This window comes from Neoarius graeffei, chromosome 19 (assembly GCF_027579695.1).
Source record: "Neoarius graeffei isolate fNeoGra1 chromosome 19, fNeoGra1.pri, whole genome shotgun sequence".
In the NCBI taxonomy this organism is placed as follows: domain Eukaryota; kingdom Metazoa; phylum Chordata; class Actinopteri; order Siluriformes; family Ariidae; genus Neoarius; species Neoarius graeffei.
Window position 1 is genome coordinate 2,379,234 of NC_083587.1, and position 25,554 is coordinate 2,404,787.

A 25,554-nucleotide genomic window follows, 5' to 3' on the forward strand; every position below is an offset into this window, starting at 1 on the left:
TCAACCTGGGTAAAAGTGAGCTGGCACCCAAAATTCAGACTCTGAAAAATCAGCTTGAAGTCTAAGGGGTTTCAAGTAGTTATGCTACTGTTCCAGATGCTACTGTATGCTACTGTTCCAGATACAGTATTCTGCTGTTCCAGATATCAGGTGCTTAGTTTTTAATGTTGCTCTTTTAGATAAGTGTGCTGCCATTTGTGCGCTGTTTTCACTTTGTCTGATGATGTGGGCAGTGATATCATGGGTTAATGATCCAGTTACTGTCATTTGTTTGGATTTATTTGGACATGTTATTTGGTTAAGTAGGTTTTTGGTGTGTCAGTTCATCACTATTGCTTACCTTTTCCATCCTCTCTCTCTCTGCCCTCCTGTCTCTCTCTCCCTCTCTCTCTGAAAGTAAATATTTCTGTCAGTGAAAATCTTATATAGTATATGCATATTTTCTCAGTCCTGCCATTAAGAAAGATGAACACCATGCTGTCAGTCTTGTGAATCCAGGATTTGATTGTTTTTTTCTGCTCCTTTTTTTTGTAAATGTGCTATCTACAGTAAAATAAAAGAGAAAAAGAATGTACATTTGTTTTCTTTTTTTGTTCATTAAAGTTAATATTGCTATTTATATTGCATTAAACCAACTTGGCATTTAGTGTAATGAACTTAATATGTTACATTTAATGATTATACAAAGCAATTGGTTTAGCAAAAGATTTTAAATTAAATCAACTTGGTATCTAGTGTGTTGTACTTAAAATAACAATTCCATTCCCATCAAGCATTTAAGTTTAATTCACTCAAGTTTTGATTATACATTACTTAATTTTTTTAAGGCAACCACTTTCCTCAAATTTTTTAAGTAAACTCAACATATCCGGGCTTACAATGTGTAGGGAGGCGCTGTTGTGCATTAGGGGGCCCCCCTTGGAACTAGGGTAATTCAACAAGTGTCATTAGGCGCTGCGCTGCCGCGGTCAAAAAGTTGTCATTGCTATTGAATACATAACCAGTTGTTTGGTACCGGGGGCCCTTCGAGGGCTGGGGCCCTAGGCAATTGCCAAGTCTGCCTACCTTGTTGAAACGGGTCTGATGGTTTCTCTCCTGAGTGAATGCGCTGGTGTTGTTGGAGAGCGCACCGATGAGTAAAACTCTGCCCACACTGTGAGCAGTGATACGGCTTCTCTCCTGTGTGAATGCGCTGGTGTGTTTAGAGATGACTCTGAAGAGTAAAACTCTTTCCACACTGTGAGCAGTGATATGGCTTATCTCCTGTGTGAATGCGCTGGTGGAGTTGGAGAGCACTCTGACGAATAAAACTCTTCCCACACTATGAGAAGCGATATGGTTTCTCTCCTGTGTGAATGCACTGGTGTTTTGGAGATGACTCTGCTGGGTAAAACTCTTCCTACACTCTGAGCAGTGAAACGGCTTCTCTCCTGTGTGAATGCGCTGGTGTTGTTGGAGAGCACTCTGACGAGTAAAACACTTCCCACACTGTGAGGAGTGATACGGCTTCTCTCCTGTGTGAATGCGCTGGTGTGTTTGGAGAGCACTCTGATGAGTAAAACTCTTCGCACACTGTGAGCAGCGATATGGTTTCTCTCCTGTGGGAATGAGCTGGTGTTGTTGGAGAGCACTCTGATGAGTAAAACTCTTCCCACACTGTGAGCAGCGATACGGCATCTCTCCTGTGTGAATGCACTGGTGTGTTTGGAGATGACTCTGCTGAGTAAAACTCTTTCCACACTGTGAGCAGTGATACGGCTTCTCTACTGTGTGAATGCTCTGGTGTGTTTGGAGATGACTCTGACGAGTAAAACTCTTCCCACACTGTGAGCAGTGATACGGCTTCTCTCCTGTGTGAATGCAATGGTGTGTTTGGAGAGCACTCTGGTGAGTAAAACTCTTCCCAAACTGTGAGCAGCGATATGGCTTCTCTCCTGAGTGAATGCCCTGGTGTAGTCGGAGAGCACTCTGATGAGTAAAGCTCTTTCCACACTGTGAGCAGTGATACGGCTTCTCTCCTGTGTGAATGCGCAGGTGTTGTTGGAGATGACTCTGACGAGTAAAACTCTTTCCACACTGTGAGCAGTGATACAGCTTCTCTCCTGTGTGAATGCGCTGGTGTGTTTGGAGATGACTCTGCTGAGTAAAACTCTTCCCACACTGTGAGCAGTGATACGGCTTCTCTCCTGTGTGAATGCAATGGTGTGTTTGGAGATGACTCTGCAGAGTAAAACTCTTCCCACACTGTGAGCAGCGATACAGTTTCTCGCCTGTGTGAATGCACTGGTGTTGTTGGAGATTACTCTGATGAGTAAAACTCTTCCCACACTGTGAGCAGTGATACGGCTTCTCTCCTGTGTGAATGCGCTGGTGTCATTGGAGATGACTCTGACGAGTAAAACTCTTCCCACATTGTGAGCAGTGATATGGTTTCCAGGCCCGTTTCAAGCTATTTGGGGGCCCTAGGCAAAGGTGGATCTGGGGCGCATAATTATCCCCCCCTCGACGAAAGGCCTTATGGCCTCCTACCCACTGAAGACTTAATAAATAAACATCACACATATTGTAATCATTCTTATGATTTTTACTTAATAAATGAACTCTTTACATTATTATAAATAATTATCAAACGCAATTAAACACTTGAAAAGACAAAATATACACACACACACACACACACACATATATATAAAAATCAAATTTGAAAATAAGACAACACTAAATATTTACAGGATATACACAAGTAGAAATAACTTCAAATGGTTATTAAATGATTATAAACATGAATAAGAATCTTAATAAGAACCAGCACACACAGAAAAGTGCAAAAGGTATAGAGAAACACATAAAAATTTAAGAATACACAACTAGAATCATAGGCAAAATGTCTAAAACTGCTGCTTGCGAGCCAGTCCTTGCAAGTTTGTAAGCCTGTTGTGCATGACAGCGTTTACATCACTGTTTATAAACACTGTCTACAAGATAACTACCATTAATGTAAAAAAGGCAAAGGGGAGTCCCATATACGATTCGTACATTGGGGGAGTGGCTGTTAGAGAGCACACTTGTCCTGGGCCATCGGCATAGTGAGGTAGGGTGGCCAGTTCCTTTCCTCGCCGCCTTTAACTTCCCCAGTGTTTCCACCAGGTCCCCATTCACTGCTGGGTGGACAGGGAGCGAGCCCCAGATCCCCGTCGAGCCGAGGCTCGAACCAGGGACCGTTCGCTTAGCAGTCAAGCGCTCTGGCCACCTGCGTTCCCATTAACGTAAGCTAGCTACCAAATATGCTTGTCGATCCGCTTGGTATTAATGAGTGTGTACATTCTCAATTACCAGTGTCTTGTTTTATTCTGTCTTCCTCTTCCCTTTTCTTCTTTCTCTTCTGGCTCCCTCAGGGGTAATTTCGCTTCATATTTGATTTTGTGTTTTTTTTTTTTTGCCGCGGAGCTCTGCAACCACTTGACTGGACGGAGATGGGCATTGAGGGGTTGACAACAGACTGTCATTCCACTTATCGGCCAAAGCATGTAGGGAGGCGCTGTTGTGCATTAGGGGGCCCCCCTTGGAACTAGGGTATTTCAACATGTGTCATTAGGCGCTGTGCTGCAGTGCTCAAAAAGTTGTCATTGCTACTGAATACATAACCAGTCGTTTGGTAGTGGGAGCCCTTCAAGGGCTGGGGCCCTAGGCAATTGCCAAGTCTGCCTACCTTGTTGAAACGGGTCTGATGGTTTCTCTCCTGTGTGAATGCGCTGGTGTGTTTGGAGATGACTCTGCTGAGTAAAAACCTTTCCACACTGTGAGCAGTGATACGGCCTCTCTGCTGTGTGAATGCGCTGGTGTTTTTGGAGATGACTCTGCTGAATAAAACTCTTCCCACACTGTGAGTAGTGATACGGCCTCTCTGGTGTGTGAATGCGCTGGTGTTTTTGGAGATGACTCTGCTGAGTAAAACTCTTCCCACACTGTGAGTAGTGATACGGCTTCTCTCCAGTGTGAATGCGCTGGTGTGTTTGTAGATGAATCTGATGAGTAAAACTCTTTCCAGACTGTGAGCAGTGAAACGGCTTTTCTCCTGTGTGAATGCACTGGTGTGTTTGGAGATGACTCTGATGAATAAAACTCTTTCTACACTGTGAGCAGTGATACGGCTTCTCTCCTGTGTGAATGCGCTGGTGTGTTTGGAGGAGACTCTGACGAGTAAAACTCTTTCCACACTGTGAGCAGTGATACGGCTTCTCTCCTGTGTGAATGCACTGGTGGAGTTGGAGAGCACTCCGATGAGTAAAACTCTTTGCACACTGTGAGCAGTGATACGGCTTCTCTCCTGTGTGAATGCGCTGGTGTGTTTGGAGATGACTCTGCTGAGTAAAACTCTTTCCAAACTGTGAGCAGTGATACGGCTTCTCTCCTGTGTGAATACGCTGGTGTTGTTGGAGATGACTCTGACGAGTAAAACTCTTCCCACACTGTGAGCAGCTATATGGTTTCTCTCCTGAGTGAATGCACTGGTGTTGTTGGAGATCACTCTGATGGGTAAAAGTCTTCCCACACTGTGATCAATGAAACGGCTTCTCTCCTGTGTGAATGCGCTGGTGTGTTTGGAGATGACTCTGCTGAGTAAAACTCTTACCACACTGTGAGCAACGATATGGTTTCTCACCTGAGTGAATGCGCTGGTGTTGTTGGAGATTACTCTGATGAGTAAAACTCTTCCCACACTGTGAGCAGTGATATGGCTTCTCTCCTGTGTGAATGCGCTGGTGTAGTTGGAGAGCACTCTGATCAGTAAAACTCTTCCTACACTGTGAGCAGTGATACGGCTTCTCTTCTGTGTGAATGTGCTGGTGTGTTTGGAGAGCACTCTGATGAATAAAACTCTTCCCACACTGTGAGCAGTGATACGGCTTCTCTCCTGTGTGAATGTGCTGGTGTGTTTGGAGAGCACTCTGATGAGTAAAACTCTTGCCACACTGTGAGCAGTGATACGGCTTCTCTCCTGTGTGAATGTGCTGGTGTGTTTGGAGAGCACTCTGATGAATAAAACTCTTTCCACACTGTGAGCAGTGATATGGTTTCCAGGCCCGTTTCAAGCTATTTGGGGGCCCTAGCAAAGAGTGGATCTGGGGCCCATAATTATCCCCCCCTCGACGAAAGGCATTCTGGCCACCTACCCACTGAAATCTTAAGAAATAAACATCACACATATTGTAATCATTCTTATTATTTTTACTTAATAAATGAACTCTCGACATTATTATAAATAATTATCAAACCCAATTAAACACTAGAATAGACAAAATACACACACACACACACACACACACACACACACATATATATATATATATATATATAAATCAAATATGAAAATAAGACAAAGTAATATAAAATGTGCAAATAACACAACACTAAATATTTACAGTATATACACAAGTAGAAATAACTTCAAATGGTGATTAAATGATTACAAACATGAATAAGAATCTTAATAAGAACCATCACACACAGAAAAGTTCAAAAGGTATAGAAAAACACATAAAAATTTAAGAATACACAACTAGAATCATGGGCAAAATGTCTAAAACTGCTGCTTGCGGGCTTTGGCTTCAGCAAAGGCAGCCACAATACCCTCCATGTCCAAAGACCTGCGGACATCACATTCAATTGACATCAGTGCCACTTTTTTTTACATAAATAGGCTATTTATGTAAAAAAGAGCTTTCTTGTGAGCCATCCCCTGTTCTACTCCATTCTTGCTCACAACACACTAGCTACTTCTGATGAAAGCCATGCAGCTTGCAGAAACTAACTCTGACTATGACATTTTGATAAACACAATAAGTTAATCTGGGAGAAGTTGACAGTCTTTCTCTTATTTGTGTGGCACATATTAGAATTTTTAGCCAGTCCTTGCAAGTTTGTAAGCCTGTTGTGCATGACAACGTTTACATCACTGTAATAAACACTGTCTACAAGATAACTACCATTAACGTAAGCTAGCTACCAAATTTGCTTGTCGACCCGCTTGGTATTAATGATTGTGTAAATTCTCACTTACCAGTGTCTTGTTTTTTTTCTGTCTTCCTCTTCCCTTTTCTTCTTTGTCTTCTGGCTCCCTGAGGGGTAATTTCACTTAATATTTGATTTTGTGTTTTTTTTTTTGCCGCGGAGCTCTGCAACCACTTGACTGGACGGAGATGGGCATTGAAGGGTTGACAACAGACTGCCATTCCACTTTTCGGCCAAAGCATGTAGGGAGGCGCTGTTGTGCATTAGGGGGCCCCCCTTGGAACTAGGGTATTTCAACAAGTGTCATTAGGCGCTGCGCTGCCGCGGTCAAAAAGTTGTCATTGCTATTGAATACATAACCAGTCGTTTGGTAGCGGGGGCCCTTCGAAGGCTGGGGCCCTAGGCAATTGCCAAGTCTGCCTACCTTGTTGAAACGGGTCTGATGGTTTCTCTCCTGAGTGAATGCGCTGGTGTTGTTGGAGAGCACACTGATGAGTAAAACTCTGCCCACACTGTGAGCAGTGATACGGCTTCTCTCCTGTGTGAATGCGCTGGTGTGTTTTGGGGAGCACTCTGATGAGTAAAACTCTTCCCACATCGTGAGCAGTGATACGGCTTCTCTCCTGTATGAATGCGCTGGTGTAGTTGGAGATGACTCTGACGAGTAAAACTCTTCCCACACTGTGAGCAATGAAACGGCTTCTCTCCTGTGTGAATGCGCTGGTGTGTTTGGAGAGCACTCTGATGAGTAAAACTCTTTTCACACTGTGAGCAGTGATATGGCTTCTTTCTTGTGTGAATGCGCTGGTGTTGTTGGAGATGACTCTGACGAGTAAAACTCTTCCCACACTGTGAGCAGTGATACGGCTTCTCTCCTGTGTGAATGCGCTGGTGTGTTTGGAGAGCACTCTGATGAGTAAAACTCTTCCCACACTGTGAGCAGTGATATGGCTTCTCTCCTGTGTGAATGCGCTGGTGTTGTTGGAGAGCACTCTGACGACTAAAACTCTTCCCACACTGTGAGCAGTGATACGGCTTCTCTCCTGTGTGAATGCGCTGGTGTTTTTGGAGAGCACTCTGATGAGTAAAACTCTTCTCACACTGTGAGCAGTGATACGGCTTCTCTCCTGTGTGAATGCGCTGGTGTCGTTGGAGATGACTCTGATGAGTAAAACTCTTCCCACATCGTGAGCAGTGATACGGCTTCTCTCCTGTATGAATGCGCTGGTGTAGTTGGAGATGACTCTGACGAGTAAAACTCTTCCCCCACTATGAGCAATGAAACGGCTTCTCTCCTGTGTGAATGCGCTGGTGTGTCTGGAGATGACTCTGACGAATAAAACTCTTTCCACACTGTGAGCAGTGATACGGTTTCTCTCTTGTGGGAATGCGCTGGTGTTGTTGGAGATGACTCTGACGAGTAAAACTCTTCCCACACTGTGAGCAGTGATATGGCTTCTCTCCTGTGTGAATGCGCTGGTGTTGTTGGAGAGCACTCTGATGAGTAAAACTCTTCCCACACTGTGAGCAGTGATACGGCTTCTCTCCTGTGTGAATGCGCTGGTGTTTTTGGAGAGCACTCTGACGAGTAAAACTCTTCCCACACTGTGAGCAGTGATACAGCTTCTCTCCTGTGTGAATGCGCTGGTGTGTTTGGAGATGACTCTGCTGAGTAAAACTCTTTCCAAACTGTGAGCAGTGATACGGCTTCTCTCCTGTGTGAATACGCTGGTGTTGTTGGAGATGACTCTGACGAGTAAAACTCTTCCCACACTGTGAGCAGCTATATGGTTTCACTCCTGAGTGAATGCACTGGTGTTTTTGGGGATCACTCTGATGGGTAAAAGTCTTCCCACACTGTGAGCAATGAAACGGCTTCTCTCCTGTGTGAATGCGCTGGTGTGTTTGGAGATGACTCTGCTGAGTAAAACTCTTACCACACTGTGAGCAGCGATATGGTTTCTCACCTGAGTGAATGCGCTGGTGTTGTTGGAGATTACTCTGATGAGTAAAACTCTTCCCACACTGTGAGCAGTGATATGGCTTCTCTCCTGTGTGAATGCGCTGGTGTAGTTGGAGAGCACTCTGATCAGTAAAACTCTTCCTACACTGTGAGCAGTGATACGGCTTCTCTTCTGTGTGAATGTGCTGGTGTGTTTGGAGAGCACTCTGATGAATAAAACTCTTCCCACACTGTGAGCAGTGATACGGCTTCTCTCCTGTGTGAATGTGCTGGTGTGTTTGGAGAGCACTCTGATGAGTAAAACTCTTGCCACACTGTGAGCAGTGATATGGCTTCTCTCCTGTGTGAATGTGCTGGTGTGTTTGGAGAGCACTCTGACGAGTAAAACTCTTCCCACACTGTGAGCAGTGATATGGCTTCTCTCCTGTGTGAATGCGCTGGTGTTGTTGGAAGGCACTCTGACGAGTAAAACTCTTCCCACACTGTGAGCAGTGATACGGCTTCTCTCCTGTGTGAATGCGCTGGTGTTTTTGGAGAGCACTCTGACGAGTAAAACTCTTCCCACACTGTGAGCAGTGATACAGCTTCTCTCCTGTGTGAATGCGCTGGTGTGTTTGGAGATGACTCTGCTGAGTAAAACTCTTTCCACACTGTGAGCAGTGATACGGCTTCTGTCCTGAGTGAATGCGCTGGTGTTGTTGGATATTACTCTGATGAGTAAAACTCTTTTCACACTGTGAGCAGTGATAGGGTTTTCAGGCCCATTTCAAGCTATTTGGGGGCCCTAGGCAAAGGGGGATCTGGAGCCCATAATTATCCCCCCCTTGATGAAAGGCCTTATGGCCTCCTACCCACTGAAGACTTAATAAATAAACATCACACATATTGTAATCATTCTTATGATTTTTACTTAATAAATGAACTCTTTACATTATTATAAATAATTATCAAAAGCAAGTAAACACAAGAAAAAACAAAATATACACACACACACACACATATATAAAAATCCAATTTGAAAATAAGACAAAGTAATATAAAATGTGCAAATCACACAACACTAAATATATACAGGATATACACAAGTAGAAATAACTTCAAATGGTTATTAAATGATTATAAACATGAATAAGAATCTTAGTAAGAACCAGCACACACAGAAAAGTGCAAAAGGTATAGAAAAACACATAAAAATTTACGACTACACAACTAGAATCATGGGCAAAATGTCTAAAACTGCTGCTTGAGGGCCAGTCCTTGCAAGTTTGTAAGCCTGTTGTGCATGACAACATTTACATCACTGTTTATAATCACTGTCTACAAGATAACTACCATTAACGTAAGCTAGCTACCAAATATGCTTGTCGATCCGCTTGGTATTAATGATTGTGTACATTCTCAATTACCAGTGTCTTGTTTTATTCTGTCTTCCTCTTGCCTTTTCTTGTTTCTCTTCTGGCTCCCTGAGGCGTAATTTCGCTTCAAATTTGATTTTGTGGGTTTTTTTTGCCGCGGAGCTCTGCAACCACTTGACTGGACGGAGATGGGCATCGAGGGGTTGACAACAGACTGTCATTCCACTTTTTGGCCAAAGCATGTAGAGAGGCGCTGTTGTGCATTAGGGGGCCCCCCCTTGGAACTAGGGTATTTCAGCAAGTGTCATTAGGTGCTGCGCTGCCGCGGTCAAAAAGTTGTCATTGCGATTGAATACATAAACAGTCATTTGGTAGCGGGGGCCCTTCGAGGGCTGGGGCTCTAGGCAATTGCCAAGTCTGCCTACCTTGTTGAAACGGGTCTGATGGTTTCTCTCCTGAGTGAATGCGCTGGTGTTCTTGGAGAGCACTCTGTTGAGTAAAACTCTTCTCACACTGTGAGCAGTGATATGGCTTCTCTCCTGTGTGAATGTTCTGGTGTGTTTGGAGGGCACTCTGATGAGTAAAACTCTCCACACTGTGAGCAGTGATATGGCTTCGCTCCTGTGTGAATGATCTGGTGTGTTTGGAGAACACTCTGACGAGTAAAACTTTTTCCACACTGTGAGCAGTGATACGGCTTCTCTGCTGTGTGAATGCGCTGGTGTTGTTGGAGAGCACTCTGATGAGTAAAACTCTTCCCACACTGTGAGCAGTGATACGGCTTCTCTCCTGTGTGAATGCGCTGGTGTTGTTGGAGAGCACTCTAACGAGTAAAACTCTTCCCACACTGTGAGCAGTGATACGGCTTCTCTCCTGTGTGAATGCGCTGGTGTTGTTGGAGATCACTCTGTTGAGGAAAATTCTTCCCACACTGTGAGCAGTGATACGGCTTCTCTCCTGTGTGAATGCGCTGGTGTTGTTGGAGAGCACTCTGGCGAGTAAAACTCTTTCCACACTGTGAGCAGTGATACGATTTCTCTCCTGTGTTAATTCGCTGGTGTGTTTGGAGATTACTCTGATGAGTAAAACTCTTTCCACACTGTGAGCAGCGATATGGTTTGTCTCCTGAGTGAATGCACTGGTGTGTTTGGAGATTACCCTGATGAGTAAAACTCTTTCCACACTGTGAGCAGTGATATGGTTTCTCTCCTGAGTGAATGCGCTGGTGTGTTTGGAGATGACTCTGGCAAGTAAAACTCTTTCCACAGTGTGAGCAGCTATATGGTTTCTCTCCTGAGTGAATGCACTGGTGTTGTTGGAGATCACTCTGATGGGTAAAAGTCTTCCCACACTGTGAGCAATGAAACAGCTTCTCTCCTGTGTGAATGCGCTGGTGTGTTTGGAGATGACTCTGCTGAGTAAAACTCTTACCACACTGTGAGCAACGATATGGTTTCTCACCTGAGTGAATGCGCTGGTGTTGTTGGAGATTACTCTGATGAGTAAAACTCTTCCCACACTGTGAGCAGTGATATGGCTTCTCTCCTGTGTGAATGCGCTGGTGTAGTTGGAGAGCACTCTGATCAGTAAAACTCTTCCTACACTGTGAGCAGTGATACGGCTTCTCTTCTGTGTGAATGTGCTGGTGTGTTTGGAGAGCACTCTGATGAATAAAACTCTTCCCACACTGTGAGCAGTGATACGGCTTCTCTCCTGTGTGAATGTGCTGGTGTGTTTGGAGAGCACTCTGATGAGTAAAACTCTTGCCACACTGTGAGCAGTGATACGGCTTCTCTCCTGTGTGAATGTGCTGGTGTGTTTGGAGAGCACTCTGATGAATAAAACTCTTTCCACACTGTGAGCAGTGATATGGTTTCCAGGCCCGTTTCAAGCTATTTGGGGGCCCTAGCAAAGAGTGGATCTGGGGCCCATAATTATCCCCCCCTCGACGAAAGGCATTCTGGCCACCTACCCACTGAAATCTTAAGAAATAAACATCACACATATTGTAATCATTCTTATAATTTTTACTTAATAAATGAACTCTCGACATTATTATAAATAATTATCAAACCCAATTAAACACTAGAATAGACAAAATACACACACACACACACACACACACACACACACACACACACATATATATATATAAATCAAATATGAAAATAAGACAAAGTAATATAAAATGTGCAAATAACACAACACTAAATATTTACAGTATATACACAAGTAGAAATAACTTCAAATGGTGATTAAATGATTACAAACATGAATAAGAATCTTAATAAGAACCATCACACACAGAAAAGTTCAAAAGGTATAGAAAAACACATAAAAATTTAAGAATACACAACTAGAATCATGGGCAAAATGTCTAAAACTGCTGCTTGCGGGCTTTGGCTTCAGCAAAGGCAGCCACAATACCCTCCATGTCCAAAGACCTGCGGACATCACATTCAATTGACATCAGTGCCACTTTTTTTTACATAAATAGGCTATTTATGTAAAAAAGAGCTTTCTTGTGAGCTTTCCCTGTTCTACTCCATTCTTGCTCACAACACACTAGCTACTTCTGATGAAAGCCATGCAGCTCGCAGAAACTAACTCTGACTATGACATTTTGATAAACACAATAAGTTAATCTGGGAGAAGTTGACAGTCTTTCTCTTATTTGTGTGGCACATATTAGAATTTTTAGCCAGTCCTTGCAAGTTTGTAAGCCTGTTGTGCATGACAACGTTTACATCACTGTAATAAACACTGTCTACAAGATAACTACCATTAACGTAAGCTAGCTACCAAATTTGCTTGTCGACCCGCTTGGTATTAATGATTGTGTAAATTCTCACTTACCAGTGTCTTGTTTTTTTTCTGTCTTCCTCTTCCCTTTTCTTCTTTGTCTTCTGGCTCCCTGAGGGGTAATTTCACTTAATATTTGATTTTGTGTTTTTTTTTTTGCCGCGGAGCTCTGCAACCACTTGACTGGTCGGAGATGGGCATTGAAGGGTTGACAACAGACTGCCATTCCACTTTTCGGCCAAAGCATGTAGGGAGGCGCTGATGAGTAAAACTCTTTGTACACTGTGAGCAGCGATATGGTTTCTCTCCTGAGTGAATGCACTGGTGTGTTTGGAGAGCACTCTAGTGAGTAAAACTTTCCCACACTGTGAGCAGCGATATGGTTTCTCTCATGAGTGAATGCTCTGGTGTGTTTGGAGATGACTCTGGCGAGTAAAACTCTTCCCACACTGTGAGCAGTGAAATGGCTTCTCTCCTGTGTGAATGCGCTGGTGTTGTTGGAGAACACTCTGCTGAGGAAAACTCTTCCCACACTGTGAGCAGTGATACGGCTTCTCTCCTGTGTGAATGCTATGGTGTGTTTGGAAAGCACTCTGCTGAGTAAACCTCTTTCCACACTGTGAGCAGTGATACAGCTTCTCTGCTGTGTAAATGCGCTGGTGTGGTTGGAGAGCACTCTAATGAGTAAAACTCTTTCCACACTGTGAGCAGTGATACGGCTTGTCTACTGTGTGAATGCGCTGGTGTGTTTGGAAATGACTCTGAGGAGTAAAACTCTTCCCACACTGTGAGCAGTGATACGTTTTCTCTCCTGTGTGAATTTGCTGGTGTGTTTGGAGATTACTCTGATGAGTAAAAGTCTTCCACGACTGTGAGTAGTGAAACGGCTTCTCTCCTGTCTGAATGCGCTGGTGTTGTTGAAGATCACTCTGCTGAGGAAAATTCTTCCCACACTGTGAGCAGTGATACAGCTTCTCTCCTCTGTGAATGCGCTGCTGTTGTTGGAGATGACTCTGCTGAGTAAAACTCTTCCCACACTGTGAGCAGTGATGTGGCTTCTCTCCTGTGTGAATGCTCTGGTGTGTTTGGAGAGCACTCTGCTGAGTAAAACTCTTTCCACACTGTGAGAGTGATATGGCTTCTCTGCTGTGTGAATGTGCTGGTGTGGATGGAGAGCAATCTGCTGAATAAAACTCTTTCCACAATATGAGCAGTGAAATGGCTTCACTACTGTTTGAATGCGCTGGTGTGTTTGGAGATTACTCTGATGAGTAAAAGTCTTCCACGACTGTGAGTAGTGATACGTTTTCTCTCCTGTGTGAATGCGGTTGTGTGTTTCAGATTACTCTGATGAGTAAAACTCTTTCCAGACTGTGAGCAGCGATATGGTTTCTCTCCTGACTGAATGCGCTGGTGTGTTTGGAGATGACTCTGGCGAGTAAAACTCTTCCCACACTGTGAGGAGTGAAACGGCTTCTCTCCTGTCTGAATGCGCTGGTGTTGTTGAAGATCACTCTGCTGAGGAAAATTCTTCCCACACTGTGAGCAGTGATACAGCTTCTCTCCTCTGTGAATGCGCTGCTGTTGTTGGAGATGACTCTGCTGAGTAAAACTCTTCCCACACTGTGAGCAGTGATGTGGCTTCTCTCCTGTGTGAATGCTCTGGTGTGTTTGGAGACCACTCTGCTGAGTAAAACTCTTTCCACAATGTGAGCAGTGAAATGGCTTCACTACTGTTTGAATGCGCTGGTGTGTTTGGAGATTTCTCTGATGAGTAAAAGTCTTCCACGATTGTGAGTGGTGATACGTTTTCTCTCCTGTGTGATTGCGGTTGTGTGTTTCAGATTACTCTGATGAGTAAAACTCTTTCCACACTGTGAGCAGCGATATGGTTTCTCTCCTGACTGAATGCGCTGGTGTGTTTGGAGATGACTCTGGCGAGTAAAACTCTTCCCACACTGTGAGGAGTGAAACGGCTTCTCTCCTGTCTGAATGCGCTGGTGTTGTTGAAGATCACTCTGCTGAGGAAAATTCTTCCCACACTGTGAGCAGTGATACAGCTTCTCTCCTCTGTGAATGCGCTGCTGTTGTTGGAGATGACTCTGCTGAGTAAAACTCTTCCCACACTGTGAGCAGTGATGTGGCTTTTCTCCTGTGTGAATGCTCTGGTGTGTTTGGAGAGCACTCTGCTGAGTAAAACACGTTCCACACTGTGAGCAGTGATACTGCTTCTCTGCTGTGTGAATGTACTGGTGTGGATGGAGAGCACTCTGCTGAGTAAAACTCTTTCCACAATGTGAGCAGTGAAATGGCTTCACTACTGTTTGAATGTGCTGGTGTGTTTGGAGATTACTCTGATGAGTAAAACTCTTTCCACACTGTGAGCAGCGATATGGTTTATCTCCTGAGTGAATGCGCTGGTGTGTTTGGAGATGACTCTGGCGAGTAAAACTCTTCCCACACTGTGAGCAGCGAAACAGCTTCTCTCCTGTGTGAATGCGCTGGTGTTGTTGGAGATGACTCTGACGAGTAACACTCCTTCCATACTGTCAGCAGCGATACGGCTTCTCTCCTGTCTGAATGTGCTGTTGTGTTTGGAGATGACTCTGGTGAGTAAAACTCTTCCCACACTGTGAGCAGTGATACGTTTTCTCTCCTGTGTGAATGCGCTGGTGTGTTTGGATATTTCTCTGATGAGTAAAACTCTTTCCACACTGTGAGCAGCGATATGGTTTCTCTCCTGTGTGAATGCTCTGGTGTTGTTGTAGAGCACTCTGCTGAGTAAAACTCTTCCTACACTGAACAGTGATACGGCTTCTCGCCTCTGTGAATGCGCTGGTGTTGGTGAAGATTACTCTGCTGAGTAAAACTCTTCCCACACTGTGAGCAGTGATACGGCTTCTCTCCTGTGTGAATGTGCTGGTGTGTTTGGAGATGACTCTGACGAGTAAAACTCTTCCCACACTTTGAGCGGTGATACGTTATCAGCTCCTGTGTGAATGCGCTGGTGTGTTTGGAGATTACTCTGACGAGTAAAACTCTTTCCACAGTGTGTGCAGCGATATGGTTTCTCTCCTGAGTGAATGCACTGGTGTGTTTGGAGAGCACTCTAGTGAGTTAAACTTTCCCACACTGTGAGCAGCGATATGGTTTCTCTCCTGACTGAATGCGCTGGTGTGTTTGGAGATGACTCTGGCGAGTAAAACTCTTCCCACTCTGTGAGCAGCGAAACAGCTTCTCTGCTGTGTGAATGCGCTGGTGTTTTTGGAGAACACTCTGCTGAGTAAAACTCTTACCACACTGTGAGCAGTGATACGGCTTCTCTCCTGTGTGAATGCGCTGGTGTTGTTGGAGAGCACTCTGCTGAGTAAAACTCTTTCCACACTGTGAGCAGTGATACGGCTTCTCTCCTGTGTGAATGCCCTGATGTTCTTGGAGATTACTCTGATGAGTAAAACTCTTCCCACTCTGTGAGCAGCGAAACAGCTTCTCTGCTGTGTGAATGCGCTGGTGCTTTTGGAGAACACTCTGCTGAGTAAAACTCTTACCACACTGAGCAGTGATACGGCTTCTCTCCTGTGTGAATTTGCTGGTGTGTTTGGAGATTACTCTGATGAGTAAAAGTCTTCCACGACTGTGAGTAGTGAAACGGCTTCTCTCCTGTCTGAATGCGCTGGTGTTGTTGAAGATCACTCTGCTGAGGAAAATTCTTCCCACACTGTGAGCAGTGATACAGCTTCTCTCCTCTGTGAATGCGCTGCTGTTGTTGGAGATGACTCTGCTGAGTAAAACTCTTCCCACACTGTGAGCAGTGATGTGGCTTCTCTCCTGTGTGAATGCTCTGGTGTGTTTGGAGAGCACTCTGCTGAGTAAAACACTTTCCACACTGTGAGAGTGATACGGCTTCTCTGCTGTGTGAATGTGCTGGTGTGGATGGAGAGCAATCTGCTGAATAAAACTCTTTCCACAATATGAGCAGTGAAATGGCTTCACTACTGTCTGAATGCGCTTTTTGTGTTTGGAGATTACTCTGATGAGTAAAAGTCTTCCACGACTGTGAGTAGTGATACGTTTTCTCTCCTGTGTGAATGCGGTTGTGTGTTTCAGATTACTCTGATGAGTAAAACTCTTTCCACACTGTGAGCAGCGATATGGTTTCTCTCCTGACTGAATGCGCTGGTGTGTTTGGAGATGACTCTGGCGAGTAAAACTCTTCCCACACTGTGAGGAGTGAAACGGCTTCTCTCCTGTCTGAATGCGCTGGTGTTGTTGAAGATCACTCTGCTGAGGAAAATTCTTCCCACACTGTGAGCAGTGATACAGCTTCTCTCCTCTGTGAATGCGCTGCTGTTGTTGGAGATGACTCTGCTGAGTAAAACTCTTCCCACACTGTGAGCAGTGATGTGGCTTCTCTCCTGTGTGAATGCTCTGGTGTGTTTGGAGAGCACTCTGCTGAGTAAAACACTTTCCACACTGTGAGTAGTGATACGGCTTCTCTGCTGTGTGAATGTGCTGGTGTGGATGGAGAGCACTCTGCTGAGTAAAACTCTTTCCACAATGTGAGCAGTGAAATGGCTTCACTACTGTTTGAATGCGCGGGTGTGTTTGGAGATTTCTCTGATGAGTAAAAGTCTTCCACGACTGTGAGTGGTGATACGTTTTCTCTCCTGTGTGATTGCGGTTGTGTGTTTCAGATTACTCTGATGAGTAAAACTCTTTCCACACTGTGAGCAGCGATATGGTTTCTCTCCTGACTGAATGCGCTGGTGTGTTTGGAGATGACTCTGGCGAGTAAAACTCTTCCCACACTGTGAGGAGTGAAACGGCTTCTCTCCTGTCTGAATGCGCTGGTGTTGTTGAAGATCACTCTGCTGAGGAAAATTCTTCCCACACTGTGAGCAGTGATACAGCTTCTCTCCTCTGTGAATGCACTGCTGTTGTTGGAGATGACTCTGCTGAGTAAAACTCTTCCCACACTGTGAGCAGTGATGTGGCTTTTCTCCTGTGTGAATGCTCTGGTGTGTTTGGAGAGCACTCTGCTGAGTAAAACACGTTCCACACTGTGAGCAGTGATACGGCTTCTCTGCTGTGTGAATGTACTGGTGTGGATGGAGAGCACTCTGCTGAGTAAAACTCTTTCCACAATGTGAGCAGTGAAATGGCTTCACTACTGTTTGAATGTGCTGGTGTGTTTGGAGATTACTCTGATGAGTAAAACTCTTTCCACACTGTGAGCAGCGATATGGTTTATCTCCTGAGTGAATGCGCTGGTGTGTTTGGAGATGACTCTGGCGAGTACAACTCTTCCCACACTGTGAGCAGCGAAACAGCTTCTCTCCTGTGTGAATGCGCTGGTGTTGTTGGAGATGACTCTGACGAGTAACACTCCTTCCATACTGTCAGCAGCGATACGGCTTCTCTCCTGTCTGAATGTGCTGTTGTGTTTGGAGATGACTCTGGTGAGTAAAACTCTTCCCACACTGTGAGCAGTGATACGTTTTCTCTCCTGTGTGAATGCGCTGGTGTGTTTGGATATTTCTCTGATGAGTAAAACTCTTTCCACACTGTGAGCAGCGATATGGTTTCTCTCCTGTGTGAATGCTCTGGTGTTGTTGTAGAGCACTCTGCTGAGTAAAACTCTTCCTACACTGAACAGTGATACGGCTTCTCGCCTCTGTGAATGCGCTGGTGTTGGTGAAGATTACTCTGCTGAGTAAAACTCTTCCCACACTGTGAGCAGTGATACGGCTTCTCTCCTGTGTGAATGTGCTGGTGTGTTTGGAGATGACTCTGACGAGTAAAACTCTTCCCACACTTTGAGCGGTGATACGTTATCAGCTCCTGTGTGAATGCGCTGGTGTGTTTGGAGATTACTCTGACGAGTAAAACTCTTTCCACAGTGTGTGCAGCGATATGGTTTCTCTCCTGAGTGAATGCACTGGTGTGTTTGGAGAGCACTCTAGTGAGTAAAACTTTCCCACACTGTGAGCAGCGATATGGTTTCTCTCCTGACTGAATGCGCTGGTGTGTTTGGAGATGACTCTGGCGAGTAAAACTCTTCCCACTCTGTGAGCAGCGAAACAGCTTCTCTGCTGTGTGAATGCGCTGGTGTTTTTGGAGAACACTCTGCTGAGTAAAACTCTTACCACACTGTGAGCAGTGATACGGCTTCTCTCCTGTGTGAATGCGCTGGTGTTGTTGGAGAGCACTCTGCTGAGTAAAACTCTTTCCACACTGTGAGCAGTGATACGGCTTCTCTCCTGTGTGAATGTGCTGATGTTCTTGGAGATGACTCTGATGAGTAAAACTCTTCCCACTCTGTGAGCAGTGATACGGCTTCTCTGCTGTGTGAATGCGCTGGTGTTTTTGGAGAACACTCTGCTGAGTAAAACTCTTTCCACACTGTGAGCAGTGATATGGCTTCTCTCCTGTGTGAATGCGCTGATGTTCTTGGAGATGACTCTGATGAGTAAAACTCTTCCCACACTGTGAGCAGTGATCCGGCTTCTCTCCTGTGTGAATGCGCTGTTGTGTTTGGAGAGCACTCTGGTGAGTAAAACTCTTCCCACACTGTGAGCAGCGATATGGTTTCTCTCAGTGCTTAATTTGTGAAGTGGGAGGTCCCGGAATGCAGGAGGTGGGTGGGTCCAGCGACTCAAAAAAAAAAAAAGGCGCGGGGTAATTTCCTATAACTTTATGGATACACGCCTATTGTGTGTGTAAAAAAAAATAATAATAATTTCAGACATTATGATCTTAGAAAACGCTTTAGTGACGAACAGTTACAGACAGTAATATGTCGTGATATTATGTTATAAAATATTATTTTTTATTAGGCTATATATTAAATTATATATTAAATTTATCTTCTAAAATAAACTGTACTCATATTACAACCGGATTATTTCACCATTGGAGATCAGATCACACAAGACATGAGTTTGATGACTAATTTTAATGATTTAAGTATGGTATTCAAAAGCAGTACCAGCGGGACTTCGTGGCTCAGTTGGATAAAGGCCAATTCATGCTGACAACCTAGTCCTTGTAGATGGCGTCGCAGAAGGCATCTGTGAAGCCTCCCCCCTCTTCGCAGACGCTCTGCGCGCACGTCCCAAAAATTGTGACCACCGCAGACAGCCTTGCAGACAAGAGGGCTCTGATTGGTCCACTCTACATCCACTGTACACGCACTTCCACTTCCCTACTTTCCCGGTTTGGTTTGTTTTCACGACCGCCATTTTTAAAAACACGAGCGAAGATGGAGCAGCATGAAGAGCGGTTGATCGAGGAAGTGAGGAAGTACGTACATCTATACGACTCCCGTTCTAGTCATTATAAGTAACCGGAGGATAAACACTCCACTTACCACACCGACCAACTACCCCTAGCGATTTTGCGACTTCGCACCCCCTTGCGTTGTGGCGGTGAATAACATCGCGCACGCCTATTACTCCCCGCTCAACGATAAATTCCAACTGTCTGCGAAAAGATATCTGCGAAAGCCTTGTCGTAAGAGCATGCAGAGGCTTTCAGGAGCCATACCATAAATCCAGGGACCCAGGTTCGATCCCGAGCTGCTGTCATTTTCCGAGCCCTCCCTGTTTTTCTCCTGCTCATTTCCTGTCTCTACACTGTCCTATCCAATAAAGATGGAAAAAGCCCAAAAAAGAGAATAATTTAAAAGCAGTGCCAGCAAACATAAGTGCAATCAATTCAAGTAATAGTTAAGAAAAGAAGGGTTTACAAAACAAGTTGGAGAATTAATTTTAAAAATTTTAGTAAGCTTTCTTGTTTTTTTGCCATTTTTTCCACAGCGCAAGCTAACGGCTACAAAAAAACCCGGTGTTCTATTGAGCGGAAGTATACACCCCATGTCCCCCCCTTCCCCTTTCGCATAGATTTTGTGGATGTCATAGGAGAGAAATCAACAACAGATATCAAAATCAAAACCAAACACTAAACAAATTTTTATTTACTTATTTATTTAATTTATTGTTTGATTTTTTCCCCTTTGTGATGGTCACGGAGGTGATCTGATCCATTTAAATAGCTGCCGGAACACCAAATGAAATGAATATAGCTGCCGGATCTGACGACGGAGGTTCCGGATCTTGTTCCGTCATGTTCCGGCACAAATTAAGCCCTGGTTTCTCACCTGAGTGAATGCGCTGGTGTGTTTGGAGAGCACTCTGGTGAGTAAAACTCTTCCCACACTATGAGCAGTGATACGGCTTCTCTCCTGTGTGAATGCGCTGGTGTTGTTGGAGATGACTCTGATGAGTAAAACTCTTTCCACACTGTGAGCAGTGATATGGCTTCTCTGCTGTGTGAATGCGCTGGTGTTTTTGGAGAGCACTCTGCTGAGGAAAACTCTTCCCACACTGTGAGCAGTGATACGGCTTCTCTCCTGGGTGAATGCGCTGGTGTTGTTGGAGATGACTCTGATGAGTAAAACTCTTCCCGCACTGTGAGCAGTGATACGGCTTCTCTCCTGTGTGAATGTGCTGGTGTTGTTGGAGATGACTCTGATGAGTAAAACTCTTCCCACACTGTGAGCAGTGAAACGGCTTGTTGGAAAGACTGTCAGTCAAGTTAAGCATGTTCACGTGCCCCAGTGCTGATATCGATTATTCATGTTCCCGGATACCTCACGTGCCATTTTCAATGTAGCTTCGAGTGCCGTTTGATGAAGCAGTTCCCTGTTTAAGATCCTTGTGTGTGTGTAATTGACCAGAAAAGTAAGTTTCGGTGTTAACTGTTGAATGTACAACCCCGATTCCAAAGTACAAATTTGACAAAGTACAAATTGTAAATAAAAACGGAATGCAATAATTTACAAATCTCAAAAACTGATATTGCATTCACAATAGAACATAGACAACATATCAAATGTTGGAAGTGAGACATTTTGAAATTTCATGGCAAATATTGGTTCATTTGAAATTTTGTGACAGCAACACATCTCAAAAAAGTTGGGACGGGGTAATAAGAGGCTGGAACAGTTAAAGGTACAACAAAGGAACAGCTGGAAGACCAAATTGCTACTCATTAGGTCAATTGGCAATAGGTCATTAACATGACTGGGTATAAAAAGAGCGTCTTGGAGTGGCAGCGGCTCTCAGAAGTAAAGATGGGAAGAGGATCACCAATCCCCCTAATTCTGCGCTGACAAATAGTGGAGCAATATCAGAAAGGAGTTCGACAGTGTAAAATTGCAAAGAGTTTGAACATATCATCATCTACAGTGCATAATATCATCAAAAGATTCAGAGAATCTGGAAGAATCTCTGTGCGTAAGGGTCAAGGTCAGAAAACCATACTGGGTGCCCGTGATCTTCGGGCCCTTAGACGGCACTGCATCACATACAGGCACGCTTCTGTATTGGAAATCACAAAATGGGCTCAGGAATATTTCCAGAGAACATTATCTGTGAACACAATTCACCGTGCCATCCGCCGTTGCCAGCTAAAACTCTATAGTTCAAAGACGAAGTCATATCTAAACATGATCCAGAAGCGCAGACATCTTCTCTGGGCCAAGGCTCATTTAAAATGGACTGTGGCAAAGTGGAAAACTGTTCTGTGGTCAGACAAATCAAAATTTGAAGTTCTTTATGGAAATCAGGGACGCCGTGTCATTCGGACTAAAGAGGAGAAGGACGACCCAAGTTGTTATCAGCGCTCAGTTCAGAAGCCTGCATCTCTGATGGTATGGGGTTGCATTAGCGCGTGTGGCATGGGCAGCTTACACATCTGGAAAAACATCATCAATACTGAAAGGTATATCCAGGTTCTAGAGCAACATATGCTCCCATCCAGACGACGTCTCTTTCAGGGAAGACCTTGCATTTTCCAACATGACAATGCCAAACCACATACTGCATCAATTATAGCATCATGGCTGCATAGAAGAAGGGTCCGGGTACTGAACTGGCCAGCCTGCAGTCCAGATCTTTCACCCATAGAAAACATTTGGCGCATCATAAAACGGAAGATACGACAAAAAAGACCTAAGAGAGTTGAGCAACTAGAATCCTACATTAGACAAGAACGGGTTAACATTCCTATCCCTAAACTTGAGCAACTTGTCTCCTCAGTCCCCAGACGTTTACAGACTGTTGTAAATAGAAAAGGGGATGTCTCACAGTGGGAAAGATGGCCTTGTCCCAACTTTTTTGAGATGTGTTGTTGTCATGAAATTTAAAATCACCTAATTTTTCTCTTTAAATGATATATTTTCTCAGTTTAAACATTTGATATGTCATCTATGTTCTATTCTGAATAAAATATGGAATTTTGAAACTTCCACATCATTGCATTCCGTTTTTATTTACAATTTGTACTTTGTCCCAACTTTTTTGGAATCGGGGTTGTATAGCCTCTTGCTGTGAAAGTCTAGTGTAAGCTTTGTGTAGGTTTAGCAGTAATGTCTTCAGAAACCATTTTGCCTGTGCATGAATGCTAACTTGTCTGCTGTTTAGTTTAACTGTATATTTCGAAATTCAACCTGTTATTTGATCCAAATATTCCGTTTTTCATGCCTAGAGTTAGTAAGTTATTATATCCTATCTTAGTTAGCCTTATTTTAGTCCATTTTGACTAGTTATTTGAACTTAAAAGTTCACTTGTTTTATGCATAATTAAATGGCTAATTTCTGGAAGTTCCCATGCTGCTGAGTCCAGCCTGCAGTGCCACTATTGGCCACTAGCTGGCACTGTTAGACCACACACACACACACACACACACACACACACACTCTTGCAACAGACATGTTAAGATAATATCCACCTAGATAAATATAAATACAGAAGAGAGGAAGATTTATTTGGAAATTGATCACCTTGTACCCCGTGCTGTATTGTGCATTTGAAGACAAGTAAATCTTGGTTTGCATATCCAGTTGTCCTGTGTTCTGACCAACACACCAAGGAGACACCCATATCTCATTCCTTATACAGTCCAACTTTCAGTACCTGAGCCACAGCCACTCAACAAAGGTCCTTCGAGCCGAATATTGGTGTTAGCCTTGGACAGAGGTGTGTTTTGAAGATATGCAGCCATACTCATCACATCCCGAAGCTGTCAGGGCAAAGCGTCAGATCCATCCACCTGGTTATCTTCAAGAATATGATCTGAGTGATGGCCGAAGACATTCCCTCCCCTCAGTCCTTCATCCTACACTACAGCACCAGCCAGCACAGGGTACTGAAGAGAGGCTACACTATATGCCAGAAGAGAGAGTGCCAGTGGGGACTTTGCCTCTGACAAGAGATGGAACACCTTACAGTCAGTGGGAGCTGTTGTCTGTACCACTCGATGATGGGTTGCACCCAGTGCTTAAGCACAGCATGGACCTGCTGCTGCCTGTTTCAGGTCCCCATAGTCCTCCTCTACTGCAGCCTAGTGGTCAACCACCCATGTCTCCCTACCACCAATCATGGGAAAGATGGCAACCACAGACACTGCATGTGTCAACCAGCCAATATGGTGACCAGCCACATAGTGAGCATATAGAGCCACATCCTGAGCATCCTGTATCCAGAAATATCTCACCGTTACCTTATCATTCATCTCAGATCCCTCATTCCACTCCAGCTTCACAGCATCTTGAGCCTTCTCAGCCCAACAGCCACCACTCAATGCAGTCATCTCAGACAACTGGGGCACAGCCTCATCATCCTTCCTCCCCTCCGCAGAGTCCTTGGGGAGAAACTTCAGATAGAGACCAGATGTTGAGTGACTTTGAGAAAATGATGTCTGAGCTGAAGATAGCGAAAGACCAATTTGCAGCCCTTATGCCCAGTAAACCTCCACTGCAATCAGTTAATGTTCCCTTTTATGGAGGCTCCTCAGCAAAGCAAGCTCCTTATCCTCACCAGCCTCACCAGCCTTCAACTCATCTACCTTATAGCCTTCAGCCAAGTCAGCCTTACTTTGCTGGTTATTCTCAGCCACAGGTTCCACCATCCAGACCTGCTTATGCTCAACAGCCATCGTTTGCACCGCAGCCTCCATACCCACCACGAAGGCCCAGGGTTCCTGTACAATGCCTTATGTACCCAGCAAACCAAGAGCAAACCTATAGGGGTCCTAAAGCAACAATACCTGACTTTGTCACAAAATATCCTGTCGAGTTCACTCGTTTAAAGAGAGCTCTTGGAAACCTTCTGCCTCCTGACTCTACGAAGTTATTCAGATACCAAATCCTGTTGGATCACTTGAAGCTCGAGGAAGCACGTCTGGTAGCAGATTCCTTCATGAACTCCCCCTTTCCTTACTCTGACACCATGGCTGCGTTGACTGAGAGATATGGTCAACCCCATAAGCTAGCTCTCAAGAAAATCTCCAGTGTAATGGATTCAGCAGATGTCAGAAGGGGAGATACAGAGGCCTTTGAGAGATTTGCCTTGGAAATTAGAGCTCTTGTTGGCATGCTTGCTACTTTGGGTCCAGATGGTGACGTAGAGTTAAGATGTGGATCCCATGTGGAGCGCCTCTTGAGCAAGCTACCAATAGAAATGAGGTCAGAGTTCCATCGCCAGATGGGTCGAGGCCCTGGAACTGTGTTCACTCTCACTGACCTGTCAGAGTGGCTACATTATGAGGCATGGTGTCAAGACTCAGCCACAATGACTATCGGCAAAGGGCAGAAAACAGCTCAAAAGCCTGATCGCAGGCTAGAAGGGAAGTCCACAACTCGCTCAGCTACCATACTACATGGAGCCAATGAAGTTCCCATGCAGCCATCAGCTGACTCCTCAAATAAGACAGCTGACTTAGCCCAGAGGAAAGCTACCTCACCGGCTTTCTGTCCATACTGTAACAGCGAACACTACCTCAGTCAATGTACAGTGTTCAAAGCCTTCACCAAAGATCAGATGGCTAATTGGATAAAAGCTAATCATAGATGCTGGCGGTGTGCACGCAATCACCAGGCTGCACAGTGCACACTAAAGAAGCCGTGCAGTATCTGTAAGGGAAGACACCTTCAGATCCTGCATGAGGTCAATACCAAAGATGCCAGCCCTAAAGAATCTTCAAGCCGGTCAAAGTCAGCCACTGAAACCCTGTACCTGGACCAGCCTACAGACAGCAAAAGAGTCCTCCTTAAGGTCACTAGAGTTCTGATTCGCTATCAAGGGAAAACTCTCGACACCTATGTAGTGCTCGATGATGGATCAGAGCGAACCATCTTGCTCACAGCTGCAGCATTGAAGCTGGGCATACAAGGCTCAGAAGAGAATTTGACATTGAGAACCATACGTCAAGATGTGCAAACTCTTAGTGGTTCCTCTGTCTCCTTCCAGCTGTCTCCTGCGAACCAGCCTCAAAAGACATTCCAAATCAAAGCAGCCTTTACCGCTAAGCTCCTTGGACTTGCTGACCATTCATATCCTGCCACCCTTCTGAGCAAGTAT

At 44.7% G+C, this 25,554-nt stretch overlaps 1 pseudogene; it reads right to left on the reverse strand.

The window, feature by feature from the left end:
- LOC132868079 (zinc finger protein 208-like) lies at positions 1-23,785 on the reverse strand (annotated as a pseudogene).
- Between the last annotated feature and the right edge of the window lie 1,769 nt (positions 23,786-25,554).